The 20,608-nt window shown below is 53.8% G+C and overlaps 1 long non-coding RNA gene and 1 other non-coding gene across 2 annotated transcripts; one reads left to right on the top strand and one right to left on the bottom strand.

Annotated features, from left to right (window-relative positions):
• Window positions 1–4,653: 4,653 nt before the first annotated feature.
• LOC114812363 lies at window positions 4,654–4,791 on the bottom strand. The gene has a single exon (XR_003760019.1). It is a non-coding gene; the product is annotated as a small nucleolar RNA SNORA7 (small nucleolar RNA).
• Window positions 4,792–19,597: 14,806 nt separating this feature from the next.
• Window positions 19,598–20,256, top strand: LOC114812031. The gene is made up of 2 exons (XR_003759699.2): window positions 19,598–19,673; window positions 20,032–20,256. It is a non-coding gene; the product is annotated as an uncharacterized LOC114812031 (long non-coding RNA).
• The last annotated feature ends 352 nt before the right edge of the window (window positions 20,257–20,608 follow it).

Raw genomic sequence — 20,608 nt, 5'->3', positions numbered from 1 at the left:
GGGACGAGACCTGCTACTGGGAGACTGAGACAGCAGGCCCAGCTGTGGGCGGCTTCCTGGCCGGTTGGCCTAAAACTGGATCGGCAGGGCCTGGACCCTCCTCGGGACTGACTTTGGCTCTGGGGACTGGGGAATCTGGGGCAATTATAAGAAGCCCGGAACCCAGGCAGAGGATTCACGCTGGGTCCCGGCAGAGGGTTTCCACCAGGCCCAGGCCACCCTTTGCATCCTCTCTCGTAGGCCTGCCGGGGTTAGACGCAGCAAACGTGGGCTGGGATCCTCCCTCTTCTCTGCTGTTCCTGGCTAGGACTCGGCCAAGGTTAGAGGCAATGAACAGGAAGGAAGGGGCAGCCCTTTCCACTTGAGAGTCTGCAGGTCTGGGGCCCGCGCACCCTCACCTTCAGTCCTGACGTAATAGTAACGATAATTGGGCTATTGTGCCCAGAGCTGGGGTAGAAACAATACAAGTAGAAAGACACAGTTCACGTCCCACAGTCTAAGAAGGAGGGAGAACAGGTATTTAATCTCCATTTTCCGGATGAGGAATCTGAAGCACAGAGAAGTTAAGTGACTTGCCTAAGGTCACACGGCAGACAAGTGGCAGAACAACATGGCCAACTGAAATAGAGCATGGGAGTCAGAAGGATCTGAATTCTAATCCCAGCTCTGCCACTTGTCTGTTGCGTGACCTTGGGCAAGTCACTTAACTTCTCTGAGCCTCGGTTCCCTCATCTGTAAAATGGGGATTAAGATTGTGAGCCCCATGTGGGACAGGGACTGTGTCCAATCCGATCACCTTGGATCTACCCCAGTGTTTAGACTAGTGCCTGACACATAGAAAGCACTTAACAAATTCATTTAATAGTATTTATTGAGCGCTTACTATGTGCAGAGCACTGTACTAAGCGCTTGGAATGTACAAATCGGTAACAGATAGAGACAGTCCCCGCCCTTTGACGGGCTTACAGTCTAATCGATACCTTCATCATAGTTGGCCAGGATTACTAATAATAATAATAAAAGTGTGGTATTTGTTAAATGTTTACTACATGCCAGGCACTGTACTAAGCGCTGGGGTAGATACAAACTAATAAAGTTGGACATAGTCCATATCCCATTTGGGGCTCATAGTCCAAATTCCCATTTTACAGAAGAGGCAACTGAGGCACAGAGAAGTGAAGTGACTTACCCAAGGCCACACAGCAGCCAAGTGGTGGAGGAGGAATTAGAACTTACGCCCTTTTGATTCCCAGGCCGGTGCTCTATCCACTAATAATAATAATGTTGTTCTTTGTTAAGCGCTTACTAGGTGCAGAGCACTGTTCTAAGCGCTGGGGTAGATACAGGGTAATCAGGTCGTCCCACGTGAGGCTCACAGTTAATCCCCAATTACAGATGAGGTAACTGAGGCACAGAGAAGTTAAGTGACTTGCCTACAGTCACACAGCTGACAAGTGGCAGAGCCGGGAGTCGAACTCATGACCTCTGACTCCGAAGCCCAGGTCTCCTGACTCTCAGGCCTGTGCTCTTTCCACTAGGAAATACTGCTTCCTGGGGAGCTGCTTCATCCTCCACTCCCTTACCATCACTCCCTCTACCCAGTCAAGAGGTAGGGAGGATGAGAGACAAATGCCATTGAGAAGGACCGTCGTCTAATAATAATAATAATCCGTCATCATCATCATCATCATAGTAGCATTTGTTTAGCCCTTACCCTATGCCAACCACTATACTAAGCTCAGGGATTCTTACAAGATAATTAAGTCAGACACCGCTCCTGTGCCACAAGGGGGTCACATTCTTAAATAGGAGGGAGAACAGATATTGAGCTCCACATTATAATGATAATTATGGTAGTTTTAAGCGCTTACTACGTACCAAGCATTGTTCTAAGCACTGGGGTAGATACAAGTTAATCAGATTGTCCCACGTGGGGCTCACAGTCTTAACCCCCATTTTACAGATGAGGTGACTGAGACACAGAGGAGTGAAGTGACACGCCAAGGTCGCACAGGAGACGAGCGGCAGAGCCGGGATTAGAACTCACGTCCTCTGACGCCCAAGCCCGTGCTCTTTCCGCTAAGCCACGCCGCTTCTGGAAACCATAGCCCCGAGAAGTTAAGTGACTTGACCAAGATCACGCAGCAGTTTCGCCCCCTCAAGGCAGTGTTGACTTTAGAGCTGAGTGCAGGTGCCCTCTTCCCATCTGAGAGGCGGGTTGGGGAGGGGGTGATCTGAAGAGACCAGGTGGGCACTAACTCCTCCTATCCCCCACCCAGGGGCTGGTTTGTGTCACTTTAATCTGGGGGTGCCCCGAGGGACCCTGAAAAGACCCAGATTCCATAACAGGAGGAACCAAAAAGCCCTAGGTCCAACTGGTTCTTCCTGGGGGTCAGGGGGTCACTCTGGACCACCCCCCAGGTCACTGGAAGTTGTTCGGTTTGGCCCACGCAGACCAGCTTGGTGTTGATGGTCAAGTAGACGCCTTCCAATAGCATGGCCACCTGGTAGCCAAAGATGACCTCTCCCATGGGCTGCCGCTAGACATCACAGTGTCGTCTATACTGTCCCTAGTCTTTCTGCGACCTCGAAAGAGACAAAATCTTCCACTTGGCATTTTCTCTATCTCCCTCCTACTTTTGCCCCCGAAACAAGCTTCTTACAAGGGTGAACATGCAAGGAACATCTAACCCACCCTGGACTTCCTCCCCTACCATCATCCCTACTGGCCAAGTTGGACCAGCATCAAATTAAGTTCCAGCAGCTTGTTTACTTTCTGTGTGTGTGCTGAAGACGAGAGAAAGTGTAAAAGGAAATCGGGGAAGGAGGTTCAGCAGGCACCGATCTGGCCCAGGACGTGGTCTTGGAAGAAGCCAGATACAGCATGGGATCCTGGGTTTCCCCATTCCCTGGGAAACGAGAACTCCAGGCCCTGCTTTCCCGCGGGACTTTGACCTCTAGAACCTGACTTTCAACCTCGACGAAAACCAGCCGCATCCAAAGTGACAATTTTAAGGCTGGGCCGCTCCCTGGTGTCTGCTGTTTGTGAATACCAATTTTGTGCGAAACAGCTCGTGGAGATTTGTGACCCTTTACCATTCGGATTCCTCCCAGGACTAGGTCCTGTTCCAAGAGATTCCTCCTCCAAACCTATAACCAGTTGCCTCATCTGTAAAATGGGGGTTAAAACTGTGAGCCCCCATGTGGGACAGGGCCCACTTCTAACTTAACTTGTATCTACCCCGGTACTTAGAACAGTCCTTTCTACATAGTAATTGCTTAACAAGTACCATTTTTATTAATGCTGTTAATAATAATAATAATAATAATAATTCCCCCTAGAAGTGTTGGTGTGAACAACCCAGGGGAGTTGGGTTGGCAACTCTATTTTTGGATCTCCTTTCCTTCAGTAGCCACGGCACTTGTCTCAGATGAGGGAATTCTAGGTGAAGGCTGGGGAATCATATGCCCAGGCCTGAAGGACCAGGACCACAGGGAAGTCAGCTGGATGTTCCTGAAGCCATTGATTCCTGGCCTCACAAGACCACCCCAATTTAGGATCAGGGAGGAGCGTGACAATGGGCCCCCCAAGACTAAATCCAGCCCATTCCACTCTTCCTGAACGAGACATCTCCCTACCTTCACCGTCCTTGGGGTGGATGAGGTGGGGGGGGGGAGGAATGGAGGAAAGGGGGCACCGGGAGCAGCTGTCCCTGCTGCCCTCTGGTTAAAGCTGTACCCCCAGGCCCAGCCCTGTCCGGATCTGAGCCAGAATGGGATGAGACTAAAGAAGCCAAGAGGAGAAAAATGAGAGCCAGCAGAGTTTGGGAATGAAGAGATGGGGGAGGAAGGTTGAGATGGAGCCTGTTCCGCCTGGAAAAATGAAGATCGAGGGGGAGTGAGAGAACTGTTTATACGCACGTAAGGGGCTGGGAGACGGGCAGGATGGATTCTTCTCGTTAGTCAAGGGAGGCAGGAAGAATGGGGAGGATCCAGGGAAATATCAGGGAAATGCGGTCAGCTGCGGGAGAGGTCAGGCAGGGTAATGAACGGAGAGGAACCGGGAATCTCTGGACGAGGGACAAGAGGAAGTCGGCAGGCAGAGATGGGTCCCAGAGCCGGGAGTCTGAGGCCCACTCTCCCAGATCCTCCCCCTCTCTCCCCATTGGGGTTCAGGCAGGGCAGCAGCAGGGGATAGGTCCCAGGCGGTCAGAGAGGGACTGGCCGTGGGCCAGGAAAGACCACAGGCATGTAGAAAGGAGCAGGAGACAGACTGGGAGCCCCATGTGGGACAGAGACGGTGTGTCTGACCTGATTATCTTCTGTCTACCCCGGCGCTTAGTCCAGCGCCTGGCAGATCGTAAGCGTTTAACAAATACCATAATAAATAAAAAATAAGGATAATAACTGTGGGGTTTGTTAAGCACCTCTCTCGTCTCATGCCGTCGAGTCATCTGTGACCCATAGCGACGCCTTGGACGCATCTCTCCCAGAACGCCCCACCTCCATCTGCAATCGTTCTAGTAGTGTGTCCGTAGAGTTTTCTCGGTAAAAATACAGAAGTTGTTTACCACTGCCTCCTTCCGCGCGGTAAATAAGTCTCTGTCCTCGACTCTCTCCCATGCCACTGCTGCCCAGCATAGATGAGTTTTGACTTATAGCAGATTGCCTTCCACTCACTAGCCACAGCCCAAGCTAGGAATGGAGTGGATATGCCTCTGCTAGACTCTCCCTCCCAGAGTCGAGACTGGTAGAGTACTAGAAACTCGCCAGGTGCGACCCCGAGAGGGGATTGTTAAGCACTTATTATGTGCCAAATACTGGACTAAGCGCTGGGGTAGATATGAGATAATTAGGTCAGACACAGGCCCCTGTCTTAAACGGGACTCACGTTCCAAGTAGAAGAAAGAACAGATATTTAATCTCCGTTTCAAGTAGAAGAACAGATATTTAATCTCCATTTGACAGATGAAGAAACTGAGCCCTGGAGAAGTGACTTACCCTCTAGACTGTCAGTTCCTTGTAGGCAGGAAATGTGTCTATCAACTCTGTTGTATTGAACTCTCTCAAGCACTTAGTACAGCGCTCTGCACGTAGTAAGCTCTCAATGGGGACTGGGAACTCAGGGCTGGGGCTTGGGGCCTGGGAGCTAAATTTGACATCTCCAGAGGCCTCGCTTTTTCCAAGTCCCACCACTGATCGTCCCAGGTTATTCCTCTCATCTCCAACCTCTCCCCGACGGGCCCCCAGCACCCACCAAGCCCAGCTGCAAAGAAGTGAATCCAGTGACCCAGGAGAGTCGGAATAGAGACGGACAGGGTGATGGTTGGGGGTCAAGGTAGGGACAAGACCTGATGTGGGCAGTCTGGATAAAGGGAGTCCCCCAGAATAAGGTGACACTCACCAGGTCCCTGCCCCGTCCATATGTCCTTCACCCGAGAGGGCTTGGGCTCAGGAAAAGTAGGTTGGTAAGGGGGGGCTGGGTGCCCTTGCCTCTGCCCTTTGTTGGTCGTACCTGGATCCTGCTGTTGGGAGTAATAATAAGAGTAAAAATAATAATGGTTTTCGGTCAGTGACAACCTGATTACCCTGTATCTACCCCAGCGATTAGAACAGTGCTCGGCACATAGTAAGCGCTTAACAAATACCAACATTATTATGTGCCAAGCACTATTCTAAGTACTGGGGTAGATACAAGGTAATCAGGTTATCCCACGTGGAGCTCACACAGTCTTAATCTCCATTTTACAGAGGGAACTGAGGCACAGAGAAGTTAAGTGGCTTGCCCAAGGTGACACAGCAGACAGATGGCGGAGCCGGGATTAGAACCCGTGTCCTCTAACTCCCAAGCCCAGGCTGTTGCCACGAAGCCACGCTGCTTCTGCCCTGCCTCCCCCCAGCCTCCTGGCGGGCCACCGAGACCTCTCCCTGTAGACTGTAAACTCACTGTGGGCAGGGAATGTGTCTGTTTACTGTTATATTGTACTCTCCCAAGCACTTAGTACAGTGTTTGGCACACAATAAGCCCTCAGTAAATTTGATTGAATGACTGACTCTCCCCACCCAGATCCACGTAACCAACTCTGCAGAGGGGCCAGAATTCTGAGGCAGGGGAAGGGAAGGGGAGATCCAGCGGGAGTGAGGCTGGGGAGTCGGGTGGAGGGCGATGAGGGCTGGGGGAAGAATGAGGCAGCTAAGAAGGGCAGGGTGAGGTCCAGGGATGGAAAGAATCTGCCCAAGCCCAAGACTGAGTCAAAGCCGAAACCCAAGCCCGAGCCCAAGGCCCCCGGCAGCGGGGACGAAGACAAAAACCAGGAGCCTCTGATGGACAGGAGGAAATGGGAGCTGGAAGACCCGGGCAGGTGGGAGCCGGAAGAGGAGGAGGAGAGGAGTGGACGGAGAGAGCCCGGCTTCTGGCTGGAGGAGATAGCGCTGAAGTTGGGGAGAGGGGTGAAGGCAGGGAGAGCCGGGCTTCGAAGGATGGGGGAAGGAGGGCGGCAGGCGCGGAGGAGGCAGGGGCGGGCAGCGAGCTGGGCCTGGCACGACCGGCCGAAGAGATGACTTCACAGGCTGCTCCGACGGGCCATTTCCGGCTGGAGCCCCAGGGCCCCCTAACCCCTGCTGATCCTAGACCACCCCCCCCCCCCACCCTGGGGCTTGGGGAGGAAAGGTGTTGACGAGGTGCCTGTCTAGGACTCCCGTGGGGAGGAACAAAGAGAAGTGGGCTGCCCTGCAAGCCCGAGGCCGTCAGCGAAAGCCCCATCCCAAGGCCCGCGTGCACATGTGTGTGGATGCATGTGTATGCATGCATGTAGGGGTGTGTGCGGGTGTGTGTGTGTCTGTGTGCGTGAGCCTCTTCCTCCCGAGCCCTGCACTTCACAGCAATTAGCAGCTCCGCTGAGCTAATTCCCTTTGCAGCCTCCAAGCCGCTCCAACACAAACAGTGAGGGCTGGCGTGCGCCCCCGCCCCTGCACGGGCCCGGCACGGCCCTGCCAACAACAACACCGACGGCCCCGGGATCCTCCGGGTTAAGAGGCTGCGGCCTCGCCAGAGGCTCCGAGCACCCCGGGAGGGGAGGCCCGGAAGCCAGGCAGGGGTGGAGGCCCGGTCCCTCAAGGAGCGTCGTCACACCGCAGAGAGGCGTCGTAGCAGCACATGTGCGGGCTGGGTTGGGGGGAGGTTCCCCGACACCCCGTCACCCTTCCATCTCCCCACGACCCGGCTTCCCCAGCCGAAACTACAATACTGTGGAGGGACCAGCCTTGGGGTCCAGGCCCCCGGACACGGGCAGGACCGGGGCTGGGCTCCAACCCGCCGGACAGACGGACCCACGCGGGGCAGCAGGCGCCCCCAAGCCAGACCCCCTCCCAGCTCAGCCTCGGGCCGTGGGAGCCGCGTTCACGGAGACCACCGGTAAGACTCTGCTCCCCGGTATCCCCCGCTCCGGGATGGGGGTTGGCCTTCCCCAGACCCTCTGACGGCCTCAAGGACTCAAAGAGAAGCAACATGGCCTAGTGGATAGAACACCGGCCTGGGAGTCAGAAAGACCTGGGGTCTAATCCTGATTCCACCACGTGCCTGCTGTGTCACCTTGGTCAAGTCACTTTACTTTTCTGTGCCTCAGTTACCCCATCTGTAAAATAGGGATTAATACTGTAAGCTTGATGTGGGACAGGGACTGTGTCCAATCTCGTTGGCTTGTATTCCCCGAAGCAGTTAGTAGAGTGCCTGGCGCACAGTAAAAATGATTACTTCCCTCCCCTTCCTAAACACACCCAACCAGTGACCTTAGTACAGTGCTCTGCATACAGTAAGCACTCAATAAATACGATTGAATGAATGAATGAATGACCTGGACGACTTTGCCTGCTTCTGGATACGCCCTTCCCCAATCCTTCGATCAATCGTATTTAACGAGCACTGACCGTGTGCTATAATATACCAAGTTCTTGGGAGAGTACAGTATGATGGAGTTGGTAGACACGCTCCCTGCCCACAACTAGCTTCACTCTTGCTCAGGTCCAACCTCCCTGCCAAGCTCCCGTGGGATGGCCCAAACTCTGCTGGGCATATAATAATAATAATGTTGTTATTTGTTAAGCGCTATGTGCAGAGCACTGTTCTAAGCGCTGGGGGAGATACAGGGTCATCAGATTGTCCCACATGAGGCTCACAGTCTTCATCCCCATTTTACAGATGAGGTAACGGAGGCACAGAGAAGTGAAGTGACTTGCCCACAGTCACCCGGCTGACAAGCGGCAGAGCTGGGATTCGAACCCATGACCTCTGACTCCCAAGCCCGCGCTCTTTCCACTGAGCCACGCTGCTTCCCAGCCCTGGCAGGGGAAGGCTACCGGACATCAGCGACCAGGGATCCGGGACCCTGGGCTGCCGGTTTCTAGGTCAACAGTGTTTCCTGTAGTCCTCTGGGCAAGCAAGCATCACCTCTTCCTTTCCTGTGACATCCTCTAGACTGTACGCTCACTGCGGGCAGAGGATGTGACCGTTGATTATTGTACTGTACTCTCCCAAGCGCTTAGTAAGTGCTCGGCCCACAGGAAGTGCTCAATACATACGATTGAACGAATGAATAGCTTCCCCAAGAAGTCACCGCCAAGTCCTGGTGTTAGGCCGGAGGAGGAAGCCCCTTGCAGCCAGGTCGGGAAGGTGGAATCCACAGCTCCTTTACTAGTCTCTGCACCCGGCATTCCTTCCGAGCTCAGAGGCGGATGCATGGCCTACTGGCAAGAGCGTGGACCTGGGAGTCGGAGGACGTGGGTTCTAATTCCAGCTCCTCCACTTGTCTGCGTGTGACCTTGGACGAGTCACTTCTCTTCTCTGGACCTCAGTTACCTCGTCTGTAAAACGGGGATGAAGACTGTAAACCCCGTGTGGGACAGGGACTAAGTCCGACCCGATCATCCTCTATCTACCCTCGTGCTTAGATGGGTGCTTGTCACACAGTAAGCGCTTAACAAATACCATAGTGATTGTTATTCTGAGACGCTCCCCGACCGTCAGAGGAGAGCGGGAGGAGGCAGACAGCAGGCAGGAGGCCGGGTGGGATACGCTCTGTCCTTGGCATTCTCCCCAAGTGATCGTCCCCTTCAGGGAGCACAGAACCGATTCTAACAGCACGCCAGGTTGAGGCCCCGCTTGCTGACGGAGACCTTTGTGGTCAGTGCCTGGCACGCACCCTGCATATGCTCAGTCAGTGGAAGCAGAATGTCACTGACTGGGCCCCAGCTCTGCTTCTGGCCTTCCTTGGCCCGGAGAAGGGTCGGTGAAAGTTGGAGTGAGTGGAGTCTGCACTGCTGGTTTCAGGTAAAGGCTCCTGAAGGAAATATTAATAACAATTATTATTACGGTACTGGTTGAGCACTTACTATGTGCCTAGCATTATTCCAAGCACGGGGTAATAATAACAATCATGATATTTGTTAAGCACTCACTATGTTCTAAGCGCTGGGGTAGACACGAGGTAAGCGGGTTGTCCGACGTGGGGCTCACGGTCTTGATCCCTATTTTAAAATCCTATTTTAACTGAGGCCCAGAGAAGTCAAGTGGCTTGCCCAAGGTCACGCAGCAGACAAGTGGCAAAGCCGGGATTAGAAGCCACGACCTCTGAGTGCCGAGCCCGTGCTCCTTCCACTGCGCCAGGCGGGTTGGACACAGTCCCTGTCCCACGCTGAGGGTCATAGTCTAAGTCGGCGGGAGAAGGATTTAATCCCCATTTTAGAAGGAAATAACTGAGTCCTAGAGACGTTAAGTGACTCGCCCAAGGTCATAGAGCGGACGCGTGGCAGAGCCGGGATTAGAACCCAGGTCCTCTGACTCCCAGGCCCGTGTTCCTTCCGCTAGGCCACTTGGCTTTCAGTTCGGAGGGAGGGGACCTTGCTGGACTGAAAGGAGATGAATCCCATGGCACCCCAGAAAGGACAGAGGGAGGGAGAGAGGGATGCCTTCTACGGCCACATGTGCGTGTCTCTGGGTGGGCGTAATAATAAGAATAACTTGTAAGCCCTTACTACATGCCAAGCGTGGACTAAGCACCGGGGTGAATACAAGATCATCAGGTCAGACACCGTCCCTGCCCGACGTGGTGCTCACACCCTTTAATTAAAGGGAGAGCAAGTACAGAATCCCCATTTTACAGATCAGAAAACTGAAGCACAGAGAATAATAATGTTGGTATTTGGTAAGCGCTTACTATGTGCAGAGCACTGTTTTAAGCGCTGGGGGAGATACAGGGTGATCAGGTTGGCCCACGTGAGGTTCACAGTTAATCCCCATTTTTACAGATGAGGTAACTGAGGCACAGAGAAGTGAAGTGACTCGCCCACAGTCGCACAGCTGACAAGTGGCAGAGCCCGGGAGTCGAACCCATGACCTCTGACTCCCAAGCCCGGGCTCTTTCCACTGAACCACGCTGCTTCCCCAAATGAAGCGACTTGCAAAAGATCCCACAGCAGGCAAGTGACGGACTTGGAACTAAAAATAAATAAACTGCGGTATTTGTTAAGCGCTTACTATGTGCAGGGCACTCTTCTAAGCGCTGGGTGATACAAGGGGATCAGGTTGTCCCACGTGGGGCTCACAGTTTTAATCCCCATTTGACAGATGAGGCAACTGAGGCCCAGAGAAGTTAAGTGACTTGCCCGAGGTCACAGAGCTGACTAGCGGCGGAGCCGGGATTAGAACCCATGACCTCTGACTAGAACCCAGGACCTCTGACTCCAGGCCTGTGCTCTTTCCACTAGACCACGCTGCTTCTCTGTGTTACGTGAATGAGGCAAACCCTCTCCATAAGGGGCAGTGGTACATATGCACATATCTGTAATTTATTTATTGCTATTAATGTCCGTCTCCCCCTCTAGACTGTAAACTCGTCGTGGGCAGGGACGTCTGTTTGTTGTTCTATCGTAATCTCCCAGAGGCTTAGCACACGGTAAGCGCTCAATAAGTACGATTGACTAAGAGTGGTAGAATCCCTCTTCTGATTCATTTTGGGGTGCAAGACCCATCCACTGTGAGAAAAAACACCCGAGCTGCCCGCTTCACTCTCCCCGGGGGGCACAGAATGCAAGAGGACGGGGAGGGGTGGGCCGCGAGAGTGTGTTAATAACGTTGGTATTTGTTAAGCTCTTACTAGGTGCCGAGCGCTGTTCTAAGCGCTGGGGGAGATACAGGGTAATCAGGTTGTCCCACGTGGGGCTCACACACTTTTTAATCCCCATTTTCCAGATGAGGGAACTGAGGCCCAGAGAAGTGAAGTGACCTGCCCACAGTCACACAGCTGCCAAGTGGCGGAGCCGGGAGTCGAACTCATAATGTTGGTATCTGTTAAGCGCTTACTAGGTGCGGAGCACTGTTCTCAGCGCTGGGGTAGACGCAGGGGAATCAGGTTGTCCCTTGTGGGGCATAGTAAGCGCTTAACACGTACCATCATGGTTTTTATCATTATCCACTAGGCCACGCTGCTTCTCATGCTCATTCCCTGCCCGCAAGGAGCTCTACCTCTGCCCCTCCGAATCTCCACCCGGACGAGGTCCCGAATTGTTCCCGCCGTGACCGACCCAGCCCACCAAGGAACTAAAACGAACGAGTGAAGAACCAGCGAGGTAGCGAGCGGCGGAGGGGCCGGGGCAGAGACGGGCAGGGGCCGGGGCGAGGCTCGGGTCATTAGCCGCACCTGTCAGCTCTGGATCTCTGTCCTCCGGGATCGGTTTACGGATCCCGAGGGTGTCTGGTCCCAATATAACTGAGGCAGCGAGCACGACTCCCAGCTCCACCTGCATATGGCCTGGGCCCTCCGGCACCTCCTGGTTCACGTGCCCCTAAACCTATTTAACGCAGTTCCCTCCCCCAGCCCGGTGAAGTGACCTCTCCTCTCCCCCGGCCAGGGCCCCGGCGTGCTCGGAAACACCCAGGCCTCACCCGCTTAAATGGCGGGATACAGGCGGGCGGAACACCCGCCTGGAGAGCGGCGCGGCTCGGTGGCGAGAGCCCGGGCTTCGGAGTCAGAGGTCATGAGTTCGACTCCCGGCTCTGCCACTCGGCAGCTGTGTGACTGCGGGCAAGTCGCTTCACTGCTCTGGGCCTCAGTTCCCTCATCTGGAAAATGGGGATTAAGAACGTGAGCCTCATTTGAGACAGGGACTGTGTCCAACCCGATTAGCTTGTACCTACCTCGGCACTTAAAGTCCCGGCTGGCATACGGTAAATACTAAACGGATACCATTAAAAAAAAAAAAAAGTCTACCCAAATCCGTTACTTTGCTCTTATCTGCTCTGTGACCTTGGCCGAGTCACTTCTCTTCTCTGTGACTCAGTTACCTCATCTGTAAAATGGAGATTAAAAATGTAAGCCCCGTGTGGGACATGGCACTGTGTCCAACCCCGTTAGCTTGTATCCATCTACTTCAGCGCTTAGTACAGTGCCTGGCGCATAGTAAGCACTTAGAAAATACCACTGAATACTCTCCCAAGTGCTTAGTAGAGTGGTCTGCACACAGCTTAGTGGAGAGAGCACGGGTTTGGGAGTCAGAGGTCATGGGTTCGAATCCCGCTCAGCCACCTGGCAGCTATGTGACTGTGGGCGAGTCACTTCACTTCTCTGCGCCTCAGTTACCTCATCTGTAAAATGGGGATGAAGACTGTGAGCCTCACGTGGGACAACCCGATTACCCTGTATCTTCCCCAGCGCTTAGATCAGTGCTCTGCACAGAGTAAGCGCTTAACAAATACCAACATTTATTTTAATTTTTTTTAATAAATGCCACTGATCCATTAATTGATAGATAGAGAAGCAGCGTGGTTCAGTGGCAAGAGCCCGGGCTTCGGAGTCAGAGGTCATGGGTTCGAATCCCGGCTCTGCCACTTGGCAGCCGTGTGACTGTGGGCAAGTCACTTCACTTCTCTGGGCCTCAGTGACCTCATCTGTAAAATGGGGATTAAGACTGTGAGCCCCACGTGGGACAACCTGATTCCCCTGTGTCTACCCCAGCGCTTAGAGCAGTGCTCCGCACATAGTAAGCGCTTAACAAATACCAACATTATTATTATTATTAGATACCACAGCTCTTAGGCTGGGACCCCCACAGTCAATGCTGACGGGGCTCTGCCCCTTGACCCTAACTGAGGCAAGAAGGCCCAGGCCCCAAGGAGCGGGAGCGGATGCGGCCTGGAGGACCAATCTCCTTAATTGGCTTCAGAAAATTTCCTCAACGGCACGAGTCGCACTGCCCTTTTCCTTTCCCCATCACCGCCCACTGCAGTTTGGATTCCAGCAGAGCGGGCTGAGCTGCCTCCTTCCTCACACCGGAGGCCAGTCTGGGCAGCTCCCCACTGCTTTACCCAAGAACTGACTCTCACCCACTCAGTCACCCACTCACTCACTTTCCCACCCACCCATATCCAAGCCAGGCTAAAAGAGTTGGGCCACCAAGGCAACTCTCCTGTCCAGCCTGAGCAGTTGACGCTAATCCGGTAACAGCCAACCTACTCTACTGCCTAAATTGGTTTTTTTTTTTCCCACTGGTATTTATCGAGTGCTTACTGTCGGCAAGGCCCTGTACTAAATGCTTATCTGCCGTGTGACTTTGGGAAAGTCACTTAACTTCTCTGTGCCTCAGTACCTCATCTGTGAAACGGGGATGAAGACAGTGAGCCCTACGTGGGACAAGCTTAGAACAGTGCTTGGCACACAGTAAGCGCTTAACGAACACCGACATTATTATTATTATTATTAGGTTGGACTCCTCTTATCGACAGGGGCTGCCCTGGTCTGAATCAGGTGAGAGGCCAGGCTAAAGAGTTCACGGAAAGCGGGACCTGACTCCCCTGCAGAGAACTACAGAGATCGCTGAATTCACCTTGACCTCTTCCATTATATCAAAATCCCAGGAGCAACATGCAGCAACACTCAAGCCTGGAAACCCCAGGTTGCCGTTGTTCCTGCCCTGCAGTTAGTCAAAAGCATTTATTGAGCACTTAATGTGTACAGAGCACCGTACTAAGCGCTTGGGAGAGTACAATGCAACAGTAAACAGACATATGGGGTAAGGTCCCCATCCCCGGCCCAGCCAGAGGCTGCAGGTGGGATCAGGTGCCTCCCAGAGGCCGCAGTCAGAGCCAGGTGTCCCCCAGAGGCCTCAGACAGAGCCCGGTATCCCCCAGATGCTGCAGACAGAGCCAGATGCCCCCCAGAAGCTGCAGGTGGGGCCAGGTGCCCTCCAGAGGCTGCAGAAATGGCCATGTGCCCCTCAAGAGGCTGCAGAAATGGCCAGGTGCCCCTCAAGAGGCTGCAGACAGGGGTAGGTGCCCTCCAGAGGCTGCAGAAATGGCCAGATGCCCTCCAGAGGCTGCAGAAATGGCCAGGTGCCCCTCAAGAGGCTGAAGACAGGGGTAGGTGCCCTCCAGAGGCTGCAGAAATGGCCAGATGCCCTCCAGAGGCTGCAGAAATGGCCAGGTGCCCCTCAAGAGGCTGTAGAAATGGCCAGGTGCCCCTCAAGAGGCTGCAGACAGGGGTAGGTGCCCTTCAAGAGACTGCAGAAGTGGCCAGATGCCCCCCCCGAAGAGGCTGCAGACAGGGTTAGCTGCCCTCCAGAGGCTGCAGAAGTGTCCGGGTGCCCCCCGAGAGGCTGCAGACAGAGCTAGGTACCCTCCAGAAGCTGCAGACACAGCCAGGTGGCCCTAGATCCAGCGGGCCTCTGTCAGGACCTGCCCGGCCCTGGAAACGCTGGAGGGAAACCTTTCTGTCTGGGGCTGGATTGTTTACAGACTCTCCGGGGGTGCTGCTGTACATTAGCGTGAACAGCGGAATCTGCTTAAACCACCTGCACTTGAAGACCAAATTTCCTGAAAACCTATTTTATTTCTCAAAGGAGCAATGCTTTTGGAAACCCCTCCCTCGGAGACTATCCTCTTAATCTGACCCCCAACAGCACATGTGGTCCATTAAGAACTGAAATAACCTGCTGAAGGGGGCAAGAGGGCAATGGTGTTTTGGAAGGTGGATTCATTTTACCAACGTCCCCAAGAGAAGCAGCATGGCTTAGGGGATAGAGCAAGGGCCAGAGTCAGAAGGTCCTGGGTTCTAATCCCAGATCTGCCATACGTCTGCTGTGGGACGTTGGGCAAACCACTTAATTTCTCTGGGCCTCAGTTGCCTCACCTGTAAAGTGGGGATTAAGACAGTGAGCCCCAGGTGGGAGAGGGACCGTGCCCAACCTGATTAACTTATATCTACCCCAGCGCTTAGAACACTGCTTGGCACATAGTAAGCACTTAACAAGTACCCTAATAATAATTATTATTAATAATAATAACCTTCCCGATTCTCTTCTGTTTCCACCCTCCCTACAGCCTCATCTAGGGTCCCAGTTCCCCACTGCTTTGGGAGCTACGGGGGGGGGGGGGGGGGGCTGTGGACACACCTGTTAGGGAGCCTGGGGCTTGAAGGGGACTCAAGATAACAGTGGGGAGATAAGCAGGGGTTACAGGTTTGACCTCAACCCAGAGAATTAGAAGTGGCTTGTTCCACACAAACCGTCCCTCTGTACACCGGTGGTGATCCTCCTTGTAAACTCCTTGAGGGTAGCCATCATGTCTACTATAGTACTCTCCAAGCACTTGGAACACATAGAACTGAGAAGCAGTGTGGCCTAACGGAAAGAGCCCGAACCTAGGAGTCAGAAGACTTGGGTTCTAACCCCCCACCACTGTTCTGCTATATGACCTTGGACAAGTCACTTCCCTTCTCTGTGCCTCAGTTACTTCATCTGTAAAATGGGGATTAGACTGGGAGCAACATGGACTGTGTCCAGACTGATTAGCTTGTATCTAACCCAGCGCTTAATACAGTGGCTAACACATAGCAAGTGCTTGACAAACATCATGAAAAAAAACAACAATCCCAGGTCAACTGAGACAGGGCAAAGCCCCCAGACCTAAGGATGTCACCGAAGGTGTTTTGGTCACTGATCCCTGGGCAATATATCCTTTTGTCCATGTCATCATTGGGTCTGCCTGGATGAGGTGGTTGGCGACTCAGAGAAAGCAACCTACAGCAGAGAGAGGAGCAGGTGAAATGCCTTTTCCTCCTCAAATGCTGGAGACAAGATCAGCAATGGTTTTACCAAGGAAAAATAAACCATTCAAAGATGGATGAAGAGCAGTCAGCTGGATGGGAGAAGGGGAGGAAAGTACCTGGAGATCTCAGTGGGACACAAGTTGATCGATGAATCAATCCATGGTGTTAACTGAGCGCTTACTATGATCAGAAGAAGACTGGTCCTAAATGATACAAGCAGGAGTAGAGCAAGTGAGAACCTCTGGAGAATTCTCAACTCTCTTCAGGCCTTACTAGAGTCCTGGGTTAACTTGGGTCTACGCGCAGAACATGTGAACCAGAAGGAGCGTGGCTTAGTGGAATGAGCTTGGGTCTGAGAGTCAGAGGACCTGGGTTTTAATCCCGGCTCCGCCAATTGCCGGCTGGGTGACCTTGGGCAAGTCTATTTAATTTTCCATGTCTCAGTTTCCTCATCTGTTAAATGGGGTTCAATATCTATTCTCCCTACTACTCAGACTCACCACTGACCTCTCGTCCATGGCCTGCCTCTGGCTTGGAACTCCCTCCCTCTTCACATCCCACAGACGATCACTCTCCACCTTCGAAGTCTTATTGAAGGCACATCCCCTCCACGAGGCCTTCGCCGACTAAGCCCTCATTTCCTCTTCTCCCACTCCCTTCTGTGTCACCCTTGGACTAGGATTTGCCGCCTTTATTCATCCCCCCTCAACCCCACAGCACTATGAGAAGCAGCGTGGCTCAGTGGAAAGAGCCCGGGCTTGGGAGTCAGAGGTCATGGGTTCGAATTCCGGCTCCACCACTCGTCAGCTGTGTGACTGTGGGCAAGTCACTTCACTTCTCTGTGCCTCAGTGACCTCATCTGTAAAATGGGGATGAAGACTGTGAGCCTCGCGTGGGACAATCAGATTACCCTGTGTCTACCCCAGCGCTTAGAACAGTGCTCTGCACATAGTAAGCGCTTAACAAATACCAACATTATGTACATATCCATAATTTATTTATATTAATGTCTGTCTCCCCCTCTGGACTGTAAGCTCACTGTGGGCAGGGAACGTCTTTACCAACTCTGTTATATTGAACTCTCCCAAGCATTTAGTACAGCTCTCTGTTCAAGGAAAGCATTCAATAAATGAGATTGATTGATTGATTGATCAGACTGAACCACTTGTAGGACAGGGCCAACCTGATCATCTTGTACCTACCCCAGCACTCGAAGGGGGGAAACAAGTTTACTGCATAGAAGAAGGCAGTGGTAAACCACTTCCACATCTTTACCAAGAAAACTCTAGGGATACATTACCAGAACGATCGCAGATGGACGCGGGCCGTACTGGGAGAGACGTGTCCATGGAGTCGCTATGGGTCGGAAACAACTCGACAGCAGAAGACAAGACCCCAGCGCTTAGTACAGTGCTTGAAACAATGTAAGCATGTAACAGATACCACAATTATTATAATAAGAATCAGAGGATAATGAAGCCAACTTGCTTTCTGCCACTGAGGCCCGGCCACTTCCCAGATGACAAGTACCAGGGTCAGAACAAGCAGAAAATTCATCCCCTGCCTTTCCACCAACCTTCCACTGCCCTCAGTCACACGGGGACCCTGATCCACCAGAAACTCAGCCCTTTGGGGCCAAGACGTTCTTCAGGAGCAGCCAAGGAAATGGGCAGATTCAGAGGAAGCAGTGTGATTTAGTGGATAGAGCACGGGCCCGAGAGTCAGAAGGTCATGGGTTCTAATCCCGGCTCCACCACTTGTCAGCTGGGTGACCTTGGGCAAGTCACTTCACTTCTCTGGGCCTCAGTTACCTCATTTGTAAAATGGGGATTAAGACCGTGAACCCATGTGGGACTTGGACTGCTTTCAACTGCTGTCTGTATATATCACAATGCTTAGAACGATGCCTGGCACACAGTAAGTGCTTAACAAATGGGAATTAAAAAAAAGGGGCCAGAGAGGGGGCTGATAGGTGACTCCAAGCTGACTCACAAGGTCAGCTGTCCTGGGTGGCCACTGCTTTGAGGGGTTCCCAGGGCAACTGAAGCAGGGGGCCCGGCTCTACACAGCCTGGAAATATTTTTGACACCCCAGTCAACCGGGCGACAGGTTCTTCAGCGGAAGCGGAGCGGCTTGCAGCTGACCGGGTGAGGGCTCTGGTCCGGCCCTCTGTTGCAGGGGCGGGCGGGGGTGGTTGAGGGGAGGATTACTGATGGGAGGATTACTAATGGGAACAGGATTACGGACCCCTTCCCCCCTCAAATGGCCTCTCCTCCCAGGACGGCCGGCGACGCATGAAACCTCTCCTCTCCGGAAGGAGTAGGCAGAGCTGGAGCCCAGGTTTCAGGCGCACCGTCCCCCTACTGCCAGTGGCCCCTGGGCAGACCGACCATACGAAGAGGCACGGCTCCGTCCCTGTGCTAAGAATAGCCCCGGGAAGATGTCGCATACCTTGCGGGGCAGAGGAGGAAGAGCACCTCTCTGGCTGCGCTGGGGTTCCTCCCCGCACTGGGGTCGGGGGGCGAGGGGCGACTGGGAGGGATGGTGGAGAGGGCACAGCGGGAACCCTGCTCCCACACCCTTAGAGATGTGTTCCCCTTTCTGGAGCGGTTTCTCTCCTGGCTCTCGCTGCATCTGGGAGGTGAGAATCAAGTAATTGGGATTATTTATCTTGGAGAGGAAAGTTTGAGAGGAGATTTATAACACATATGAGGAGTTTTATTTATTCAGGACGTTCTCTATCTCTGCTAAAAGGCAGCAGGGGGTGAGGGATGAAATAATTAGTAGAGCTGGAATGGGGGACCCAGGGAGCCTGTGGAATCCCAGCTCTGGCGGTCTCTCTAGCCCAGTGTGTTTTGTTTTGGTTTTACTAGTATTTGTTAAGTGCTGACTATGCGCCGAGCCCTGTACTAAGCCCTGGGGTAGATATAAATCCTTGTCACAGTCTAAGTAAGAGAGAGGAGAATGCACTCCCCATTTTTACATATGAGGAAACCGAGGCACAGAGAAGGGAAGGTCACAGAGCAGGCAAACGATGAGAACCCAGGTCCTCCGATTCCCAGATCCAGGCTCTTTCCATTAGGTCAAGCCGCTTCCGTAATGTGTTCGTAACTCCACGGTTCTCCTGCCCCGGGACCCTCTTCTGCCCAAGACCAGCAAACCGAGGCTGACCCGAAGCCAACCGGCCCCCAGCGAGTCCTTGCTCCCACCCCGGGCCTGTGTCCCGGTGCTCAGCAGGGTGTCCCGCCCCACGCCGCTACACGGAAGGTCAGGGGAGGAGATGCTGGTCTGGGCAGGAAAGCGGGGAGCCCCCAGCCTCTCACCTCCTGGCGGGTCAACAGGTTGGGCTATTTGATGGGAAATGAAACTGTGGAAATTACTCCACCCCTTGACCCGCCCCCTCCTCCCCGGCCCAGCCCCATTCTATAAGGTCGTGGGGCAAGTGCCCGGCCAGGAAGCCAAAGATAACGACGAGTGTGTTTTGTTCTCTTGTGTTCTGAAGCCGAAGGCCCCGTGGCGTCTGGGAGCAGCTGGAGGCTGATAATTCAGGACTCTCTGCGGATTTTTGCGCCCCGGCAGGTTTGTAAACAGTCCCGCCGTTTGTCCACTTCTCGGTATTGATGTTATACAAAAGGGCTGAGATGTATAAATGCAAGAGCTGGAGTTCCAGGCGCCGGCTGCCGGTAAGAGCGAGTGCAGCCCCTCTGCCGGACACCTGGCGCCCGGCCCCCTCACCCGGTCCGGCTCCGTCCAGAAGGATGGGGAAGCTCGTCCGATTTTGCCCTCTCTCGGCCCCCGGGAGACCCCCCGAGCCCCTCCCCGGCCCATCCCGAATCACGGGCCCGGCTCCCAGCAGGCTGGGGCTGGAGGGGCCTTGGCTCTCTCCTGGACCTTGCTGGGAACCAAGCAGCCAAATGAGCTTGTGTCACCCCTGTAGGTCCTGCTGTTGTTTTACAAGCGAATGGAGAGAATGAGCTTGTCAGGGCGGAAGATTCCTGGATGTTGTGCTGTTGTGTGAGATACTGTTTGCTATAAAACAGTCGGACATTCCTGTGGGGCTGGAGCCGGTCCGAGGCCACGGAGCTGGCCCTACCGGCCATATATCTCCGGGCCGCTTCAGGCAGGAGACAACTGAGATAATAAAGACGCGATCGTCTGGGCACTTACGCTCCTCTCCCTTTGTTCCGGATGCCGCCCGGCCAGGAGGAAAAGGCCGAAGGCCCCGCCTGCTGCTTGCTGCTGTTGTCGCTGCCGTCCGAGGGGGCCGGGAGGGCCCCTGGTTGGCATCAGTTCCCCCAAATCTGCCCTCTCTCAGTTACGCTGCCACAGGGCCTGGGGCAGTGGGACGGATGGATGGCTCGGCCCCGTGTTTCCGCCTCTCAGACACAACAGCGGGCAGGGGCAGGTGGTGAACACGGCATGTCCGCACACACACACAGTGGGATGGGTGGCTCAGATGTAACAGTGGGCAGGGGTGGGTGGTGAACATGGCAAACAGAACACACACACGCACG

This window comes from Ornithorhynchus anatinus, chromosome 5 (genome assembly GCF_004115215.2).
Source record: "Ornithorhynchus anatinus isolate Pmale09 chromosome 5, mOrnAna1.pri.v4, whole genome shotgun sequence".
Classification (NCBI taxonomy): domain Eukaryota; kingdom Metazoa; phylum Chordata; class Mammalia; order Monotremata; family Ornithorhynchidae; genus Ornithorhynchus; species Ornithorhynchus anatinus.
The sequence above is the reverse complement of the archived record's forward strand: the minus strand, read 5'-3'. Positions and strand labels throughout refer to the sequence as shown.